This window comes from Antennarius striatus, chromosome 21 (assembly GCF_040054535.1).
Source record: "Antennarius striatus isolate MH-2024 chromosome 21, ASM4005453v1, whole genome shotgun sequence".
In the NCBI taxonomy this organism is placed as follows: domain Eukaryota; kingdom Metazoa; phylum Chordata; class Actinopteri; order Lophiiformes; family Antennariidae; genus Antennarius; species Antennarius striatus.
In genome coordinates this window covers 1,359,480-1,369,483 of record NC_090796.1, presented here as the reverse complement: position 1 = coordinate 1,369,483, position 10,004 = coordinate 1,359,480, and the positions used below count along the sequence as shown (strand labels likewise).

Genomic DNA, 10,004 nt, shown 5'->3' with positions numbered 1-10,004 from the left:
AGACATGAGTCAGATATTCAATCTGTTCAGCTTTGTTCCAGCCTCCACTGACTCCTGTAGCTTTGCTCCACTGTTCTCCATCTCACTCTAACTCCGTCCATCTGCTGTTTGGTGTTGGGCAGGCTCTGAACAGTCTGTACAGGTTTGTGTAAAACAGCTGTCTGCTGCAGCTGGAGTCTGGGTAGAGGGGAGAAGGGTTCAGGCCTCCATGATGGACTCAACATTTCTGAGAAGCTGAAAAGCTCTGTAGAGTTGATGATGAAGAGCCCATATTCCAATAATGTGAATTACAAAATAAACAAATCTGTTGTTGGTGAAGGTTTCAGGCAACATTTTACCTTCTCTCTCCCTCGTTTGATATTTTTAGGGGCAGCAGTAGCTCAGTTCACTATGACTTTGCTTTGGGACTGAAGGGTAGCCAGTTCCAGACCAGTGTGGACCAAAGTCTAGAGTGTGAACTGGTAGCTAGAGAAGTCTGTTTACCTCCTGAGCACTGCCAAGGTGCCCTTGAGCAAGGACGATGCCGCATGGCTGCCCTTCATCTAACCATCTCTACAATGTTTGTCTACTGGGCCTTTAGGACTGTGTGCCAGCTGGTATATGTGTTTAATAGATCAACAGTATAAAGAATACCCCCAACAGGGTATTAATACAGTTCATTGAACTTTAAATCAATGCACTAGTGCTTTTGTCTGAGTGTGAACCTGTCCCATTGATTTGAGCTGTGTGTGTATACTGACAGATCCTCTACCTCTTATTGATTTCTTGGGTCTGGGTGCCTCAACTGTCATACAATGATTTGAGCCAATGATGTAGAATCCTAAAGACATTCATCAACCACTAGTGTTTGAATCCCAGCTGAATGTGAAATGGGATTGTATCACACACATAACAGTCTACCTCTGAGTCTTAAACCCGCTCCATAGTGCCAGAGGACAGCGCTGGGCCTCCTCACGAGATCACTCTCGTGACCTTGTGGTGAAGCAGATGTGAAGAAGATGAAGACTGATGCGGTGCAACTTGCTGAACGGGGAGAAGCACAGAAGCAGAAGACTAATCTGGAGGAGTGTGTGGTGAGAATATGCTGTCAATACAGGTAATCTGTTCCTCAGTGGGAACCGGAGGTGAGATCCACGTTCTGTCAATGGTTGTGTGTCGGCCAACACCAGCCTCCAGGGCTACAAAGCCGCTCACTGTTCGGTATGAAGAAGAGTAGATCTACTGAAACATGTGAAATATATATTAATAAAAGGAATTCTCATAATCTATGTAACAATAGTTATAACATTAATATTGTATTTGGTTTTTATTCTGTGCATACACTTCAAATTTTGCCAAGCATATTTTTGGACTACTGCTCTCTCATTGGTTGGTTCAGATCTTTCATGGAATGCTAACTCCCCTACTTTCACAGGGAGTAAATTGGTATTTTAATTTATTTTATTATGATTGTCCTGTTGCATATATTCTAGGTGAGATCCTGTTTTTTTTTCGAACTAAATTGCTGTTTCTCTTGTGAGATTGGACATCTCTAATTCCTACTCAGTTGACTGGTCTGGTTTTGAAGACTACAATTTTTAGTCGATCCTTGATATAAATAAATAAATAAATCTGTATTTCTGTAAATCCCTCTCATTCCCAAATAATCCAGGCCAGACATTAATCCCACACTAGATGTCTCCTCTGAATCAATATTAAAGTCTCAAAAGCCTCCTGTAATCTAAGACAGGGATAGCTGTAACAAGTTAAAGGCTTCTGATTGGTAGGCCCACCCATCTGCAATCTACCTAAGATGAATGTCTGCCTGAATTAGACAAAATATTGGCAGAAATGGGAATCCTGAATGAAATCACTACAATGCACAAACATTTTGCAAGTGAAATGGTTAGATTATAATGTGCATCTGCAGATTAAGATTGTAATCCACTAGTCAACTGAATTTCCATACATCTGTGGATTGTTGTGACTGTGATTGTTCATCAGTCTCAACATTGTGTTCCCATTTGTTCTACTAGTTTAATTCCTCAGAGATCTTCTCATTGATAGAATCAAGTGAGAAAATATATCTAATTTCTTAGCGGTAACTTCATCCATAAGGTAGAAATTACACCAGAAAAGCAATGATAAATCCGTCTTGTGGTTATTTAGTCTATAGTATGAGAAATACTGATATGAAACTCCATCACCTGGTTCAAATATGAGCCCCTGCCTCTGCCAGCACTCGTCTGATGGAGAACATTCAGATGCCAATTGAATGAGGAACACCGTCCTGAGATGGTCTGATGACAGGATTAGATTGACTTAAAAGCTTGGAACGGTTCATGTCTGGGTTCATATCTGCCAAAACGCAGTATGCCCAGACATGTAATCACCACACGGATGCTGTGTTAAGCTAGAAATCATGTTGTGCACAAGGTCAGCAATGCACTGTTGTATTTGAACGACTTGGTCGTGGTACCCCTCGCTCTAAAGAGCAACCCCTCTGTGATCTCATCGTTAATGATAACTGACTCAACTCCAAACATGAGTGGGGTGAGAGATTAAGACAGCAAGAGCACCTTCAGCGCAGATACAGTCAACCAGATCGCTGATGTAATGCTTCACAAAAGCAACGGGGTGAGGTCTAAACACAAGAAAACTCCAAACCCAATTGGAAACAGATTTGACCTGACAAGTACGATCGTAGTCTGTTGTTTCAAGACAAGACCTGTGTGTGTGTGTGTGCGCATGTGTGTAAGAGCGCAGAGATAACACAAGGGAGTTAGGTGGCGGGCCTCAAATTTCTTTTTTACCATCCATGAAATCCACAAACAGCCAGAGCAGCCAGAGGAGACTTAAGAGATGGAGATGAGCCTCGAGGTACAGCTGATGAACGCTCCGGAGCGGCCAAGCAACATAAAAAAAGAGATCTGTGCAGCCATTGAACTGAATTTCAACCAGTTGTTTCTCATTAGGTCCGGCTCCTGGGATCAGCCCAGAAGATATGCTCCTCCTGAGCGTCTCTGCTTCTATAAACAACCCTCCTCTGATTCTGGAGCTGACTGCAGCATAAAAACCGGCCTGCGACAATCTTGTATACACCAACAAGCCTCCACGGCAATCTTGATTAATAATGATCATTTTTTGGAATATCTGAGGAATACACTGAGAAAAAAAATTCAAAAAATATCAGAATATCAGTGTTACGTTTTGCAGATAATTTACATTACAAAAAAATAAACTTAAATTTGACTAGTTTTTCTAGTGGAGCAATGCATACCGTTCTATTGAAAGCTCAAATCTAGATCTTAAAAGAGTGTTTGAACAATATGAGGTGCTCATTCTGCCAATTAAAATATATACATTCATAATTCATCAAACATGCGTATGTTTGTCTTTCATCATTAGCTCACTAGACATACCAAGATAATTTTCCCAGAGCATAAACTGTATGTTAATTCTGAAACTACATATTTCCGAGGCAGATTTTATTTCACTAAATTTAGCCTTGCATTAATGCATTAATTAATCATTTTATTCATTCTGATTCCATATTTTATCATTTTTCAACAAAAGATTTTATGTTCCTCATTTTAAAAGGTATTGTTTAAAGATATTGTTTCCTCATTCTTTCTGTCTCCTCACTCCAGCCGTTACCATCACCACCTCCACCCTCGAGTTAGAAAAACACGTTCACCTTTGCATTATCATCTGCAAACGTCGGCTCAGGCTACCATCATTTTCTAAAGGTACCTTTCCAAAGCCCACAGTTATGAATCTTAATACTGCTTCGCCTTTGAAGCTGGTATCACAATGCATATTTCAATGAAGCATCATCATCCTTTTCTAGCTCACTTTGATCACTAAGTAGGAGTGAAGCACAAAAACTGTTACAAGAAGTCCAAACTGGACAAGTCAAGCAGAGGACAGGCGCGCTGAGCAATCCTTTATGAATGACACGGCATAATATTATTTCACTATTATTTATGTTTAAGCTGTGCTATTCCAGATTGCTTCACTTTATAAAACTCAGGTTCTGAATAAGAATAAGCCGAGTACATTCAGTATTCTAATTCTGCCATAAATTAGCCACGGTCCGCTCCTGGCGGGGAAAGGTGAGGGAGGATATATTACATAACTCACACTGACTCGTTGGTGCGAGCTCCAGACTGGCAGCAGGGTAATCCTGATCCACCGAGGGGGTGTCCTGCTGCTCCACACGCACCACTAACTGTGTGTGTGTGTGTGTGTGTGTAAAGAAACGTTCTCTCCTCCCAGTAGTCAGAAGGGATCTCTGAGGCTATTTATAATGGAGGTGTTTGTTTGCACACTGGGTTGTTACCTCCACTGGCTTATCTGTGACTTATTTGATAGAGTAGTGAGGTCACTGGATAAGAGTAATTTAAACAAAATAAGCATGCAGCCACTGGGTTCCAGTGGCTCAGTGGAGTGTTTGTTCAGACTTCCACAGTCTGAGGGACACACCAGAGGAGGATGGATGCTGGTGGAGGGCGATTCCATTCATTTCCAGTGAGACCAGTGTTTTATCACATCACCGTTCCAGTCAGCAGTCAGTAAATCATTGTGTGGCTCCACATTCAGAAGATGTTATATCATCATTTGTGACAGAAAAAAGTAAAATTCAGTGGATTTAAATATAGGTGTTAAAAGGTTTACATTTAAGAGCATGAATAATAAAGTTACTTTATCATACATTAAGTTATAAACTTCAGCTGACCCCAAAATCAAAAATACATGCTTAACGCACATACGTTTTTCATTTCACCTGTTATTCACTTTATTGTTTTTCTTTCATTCTTTTCTTTAAATATTGAGTTGTGTGGCCGATAAATACTTGAAACAACGACAGAAATATTTACCCAGACAGTTAGAACAACATGCAGACCAAGTTGTAAACAGTTCTATCAGCACCTATTTTTTTGTACAGGAAGCCGCGTCCATGAAGCTTTGGGGGATCACGCTCATGACAGGACAGGATGGAAACATGGATGCTTTGGCAGAGACTCGCTGTTGTTTAGCCAACCCAGCTTTGCTCCTGTCCTTCATGAGAAAAGAAGAGATTCATTCTACGAAATGATACATAAAGAAAAGCACTTCCTGTATGAAACTGCTGGTAAGATCGACAAATTAAGTTCCATCCTCTTCTACTGAATTTGTGATTAGACAAACAGACGGCCGTAAACTTTAAAACTGCAGCTCAGTAATAAATAATACAGAGAAACATGCTTCTGTCACTTTCAGCTGCCTTCATCAGTTTGTTGATCTGCCACTCTCCCTCAAGCACTGAATGAAAAGAACAAAACCAAGTTAAAGATACCACATTTTACATATTGTCCAGCATCCTGCTGGAGCTTCCTGATCCTCTTCCTCCACACACCCTGCTGCTGATTTTTGGATTTTTTGCCTGAATCCTGTCTCTGCCCTGTGGTTCTGTTTGGGTCTTCAAAGCAGCAAAGTAGTCATTATTAAAACACATCCAGCAGGCAACGAGCAACATCATCTTGTATTATAATTGTACTGCTTGCAGTCAAAACATGCACAAAACGATAATAGTCCAATTTTTTTTTTTTTTTTTTGACTGATTACAGTTTATACATTGTCTTTAGTTGTAGTTCTGCTGGAATTAAGGAACTCTTTCTTTCCCTCCCCCATCAGACTAGGCAACAGTCGATAGCATTTAATAAAAGTTCATCCTCTTGCAGTTTTGCACATTTTGTATTTTTAATCATCTGCTGCTGTATCAATCATGTACATTGTGTAAATATTGTCATTATATAAATATAGTATTTTAGTAGTTTGTTATATATATATATATATATGTTTTGAACAATCTAATGGCATTACGTGCAGATGGCAGAGTAAGTTTTTCATTGTACAGGGAAACCGTTTCTTTGCTGGTCACATGACAATAAACGCTTTGAATTCTTGAAATACTTGAATTAAGCTCCTGTGATCTTTATTATCTACATACAGTTTGTCCCTGTACCTTCTCTGGTAGATTTAATTCCAGAAACATTTATAGTTAAATGAACTTAAAAAAAATCTTTGTACCTTCATTTCCTAAACAAGCTCTTAACTGTACTGAATAGAAGTAAAATACAAATGAGCAGATGATCTGTGAGGTACAGTATAGCTAACCTTCATCCATGAATGTCTTCATTAGTTTGTGATTCACGATTGGTTGTTGTATGAATGTCAAATTTTCCATTGCGATAAAGAAAGTATTGTTTTTGCTTCTTTTGAATAAATTATTACTGAAATAACTTTCAAAAGAACAAACCTTCCCCTCTTATGCAGCTCTATGCATTTTCTGTTGGAAGAAACTAGTTTGACAGACAGTCCAGTTCCTGGGAAAAGTGGCGCTGCAGCAGGGTGGAAGGCATTAAGAGCTCTCAGCGACGCCCTGAGGCAGGCTCATGTGATACCACGTAAGAAAAGGGCTTACATTTTACAGGCAGCCTGGTATTTACCAGAAGCTTGTATCGTTCGCCTCAGATCAAGACTAAAGTTTCAAAACATTCTGAGGATGAGTGATGAACCTGCTTCTCAGCTCTCTTCCGAGGATAAGGCTCCTTTACTTCCCAAGGTTCAGTTGTTGGTCATGTGGGGCACACACATGGAGAGTATAAAGATAATTAAAAACAACAATTTGGGGGTAAAACAGAGATGCCTGTAACCTTGGTAGAAGTTACGTACAGTATTGAAAATGTGACACCTCAGAACACTGAGCTCATGAGCCACAATCATGACGCAATTCATGACACATGGCAATAAAATGTAAAAAATCCTCTTTGTAAAACAAGAGAAGAAAAAGTCAGCCTGTTTGATTGATGGAATTGTTACAGACTCTACTTAACAATCCTCTAAATTTAGATCTGATTTCGTAGCCCTGTTCAGAGCATGGATTTCTGGCCCGCGACACAGGCATTACCTCAGCCGTGGAGCTTTGAGTGAGTGCGGTGTACTTGAAGCCTGGGCAGAGAGGCTGCTGTCAGCCAGTCGTAATAGCAGCTATTGTAATGTTGAACTGAGCCCAGTATGGACTATAATGGCAAAACAAGCACAATTGTTCACATCCAGATGTATTATTTGCACTGCTTCAAACTGAAAACACGCTGGTGTTAGTACCACGCTGCTTACGCAGGGAGGTAAAGAGGACCAGGTGGTCTGTGTTTCCTCAAAGTCTCTCTTTGACTCATATCTTTCTTTTTTTTACATAATGATAAATGTTGCTGTTGTGAATAAAGTGCAGTGCATCAAGTCCACATTATGAGCTGCAGTTTGATGCCCAAACAGAAAAGAAATGATGACATCCAACATGATTGATCTTCAAGGTACATTTGAAGTCCATTGGAATTGTGGATACTTAAAGTCAAGAGTAGTTCTTCATATTCAATGCAGCTGATCAACGCAAGTGGACCAGTCACACCTGAAACCAACACACCAACCAACCAACCAACCAACCAACCAGTCACACCTGAAACCAACACACCAAGCAACCAACCAACCAACCAACCAGTCACACCTGAAACCAACACACCAAGCAACCAACCAACCAACCAACCAGTCACACCTGAAACCAACACACCAAGCAAGCAAGCAACCAACCAGTCACACCTGAAACCAACACACCAAGCAACCAACCAACCAACCAACCAGTCACACCTGAAACCAACACACCGACCAACCAACCAACCAACCAGTCACACCTGAAACCAACACACCAAGCAACCAACCAACCAACCAGTCACACCTGAAACCAACACACCAACCAACCAACCAGTCACACCTGAAACCAACACACCAAGCAACCAACCAAGCAACCAACCAGTCACATCTGAAACCAAAACACCAACCAACCAACCAACCAGTCACACCTGAAACCAACACACCAACCAACCAACCAGTCACACCTGAAACCAACACACCAAGCAACCAACCAACCAATCAACCAACCAACCATTCACACCTGAAACCAACCAACCAACCAGTCAGACCTGAAACCAACACACCAAGCAACCAAGCAACCAACCAACCAACCAGTCACACCTGAAACCAACACACCAAGCAACCAAGCAACCAACCAGTCACACCTGAAACCAACACACCAACCAGTCACACCTGAAACCAACACACCAACCAACCAACCAGTCACACCTGAAACCAACACACCAACCAACCAACCAGTCACACCTGAAACCAACACACCAACCAACCAACCAGTCACACCTGAAACCAACACACCAAGCAACCAACCAACCAACCAATCAACCAACCAACCATTCACACCTGAAACCAACCAACCAACCAGTCACACCTGAAACCAACACACCAAGCAAGCAACCAACCAACCAACCAGTCACACCTGAAACCAACACACCAAGCAACCAACCAACCAACCAGTCACACCTGAAACCAACACACCAACCAACCAACCAGTCACACCTGAAACCAACACACCAACCAACCAACCAGTCACACCTGAAACCAACACACCAACCAACCAACCAACCAACCAACCAACAAACCAGTCACACCTGAAACCAACACACCAACCAACCAACCAGTCACACCTGAAACCAACACACCAACCAGTCACACCTGAAACCAACACACCAACCAACCAACCAGTCACACTTGAAACCAACACACCAACCAACCAACCAGTCACACCTGAAACCAACACACCAACCAACCAACCAGTCACACCTGAAACCAACACACCAACCAACCAACCAGTCACACCTGAACCCAACACAACAACCAACCAACCAGTCATACCTGAAACCAACACACCAACCAACCAACCAACCAACCAACCAGTCACACTTGAAACCAACACACCAACCAACCAACCAGTCACACCTGAAACCAACACACCAACCAACCAACCAGTCACACCTGAAACCAACACACCAACCAACCAACCAACCAGTCACACCTGAAACCAACACACCAACCAACCAACCAACCAACCAACCAACCAGTCACACCTGAACCAACACACCAACCAACCAACCAGTCACACCTGAAACCAACACACCAACCAAGCAACCAACCAGTCACACCTGAAACCAACACACCAACCAGTCACACCTGAAACCAACACACCAAGCAACCAACCAACCAACCAGTCACACCTGAAACCAACACACCAACCAACCAACCAGTCACAACTGAAACAGGAGAGATGTTCTCTATATGGTGAAACTGGAAGACCTGTTCAACCAACCAACCAACCAACCAACCAACCAACCAACCAACCACCAAACCAACCAACCAACCAACCAACCAACCAGTCACACCTGAAACAGGAGAGATGTCCTCTATACCAGCGGTCTCCAACCTATTTAGCTCCACGGACCGGTTTCATCTAAGACGATATTTTCTCTGACCGGTCTTCATTTGCTCGATAATCATTAATGACGCCAGGACAGCTGTAGTCTAATAATAAATCATCCGCAGTGGTTTAATGTAAAATGCAGACATCAACAGACAGTAAACAACCTTTTTTGTCATAGATTGACTATCAACATTCTGTAAACTAAATAATCTTAAGAAATAATTATATTAAAAACTCAATTCAAGTGACTGCACTGATGAGGTTTATTTTGAAATATAGCGACTTACAATCAGTGCATTCAACGTAGGAGAAATACTGATCATTTCCAATAAAAGGGTGGACAAGCCAATCAAATAATAATAATTAAAATAATGAGAATTAGTGGTTGGGGACCACTGATCTAGGGGTAACGGGCGACCCGGTGGTTTGGGACCACTGACGTAGACGGATGTAACAGAGAATTGGGAAATTTTTCAAAATAAAACATCTTTCAGACAGAAATAAATAAAACGGAAGTAATGTAAATTATTTTCTCTGTCTGTGCGGCCCGGTACCAAATGGCCCACGGACCGGTACCGGTCTGCGGCCCGGGGGTTGGGGACCACTGCTCTATACGGTCAAACTGGAAGACCTCTTCAACCAACCAACCAGCCAACCAACA

At 41.8% G+C, this 10,004-nt stretch overlaps 1 long non-coding RNA gene across 1 annotated transcript; it reads right to left on the bottom strand.

Annotated features, from left to right (window-relative positions):
• Positions 1-4,242, bottom strand: LOC137588920 (uncharacterized). The gene is made up of 3 exons (XR_011034105.1): positions 4,123-4,242; positions 901-1,023; positions 1-177 (listed from the first exon to the last, which is right to left on the bottom strand). It is a non-coding gene; the product is annotated as an uncharacterized lncRNA (long non-coding RNA).
• Positions 4,243-10,004: the final 5,762 nt, after the last annotated feature.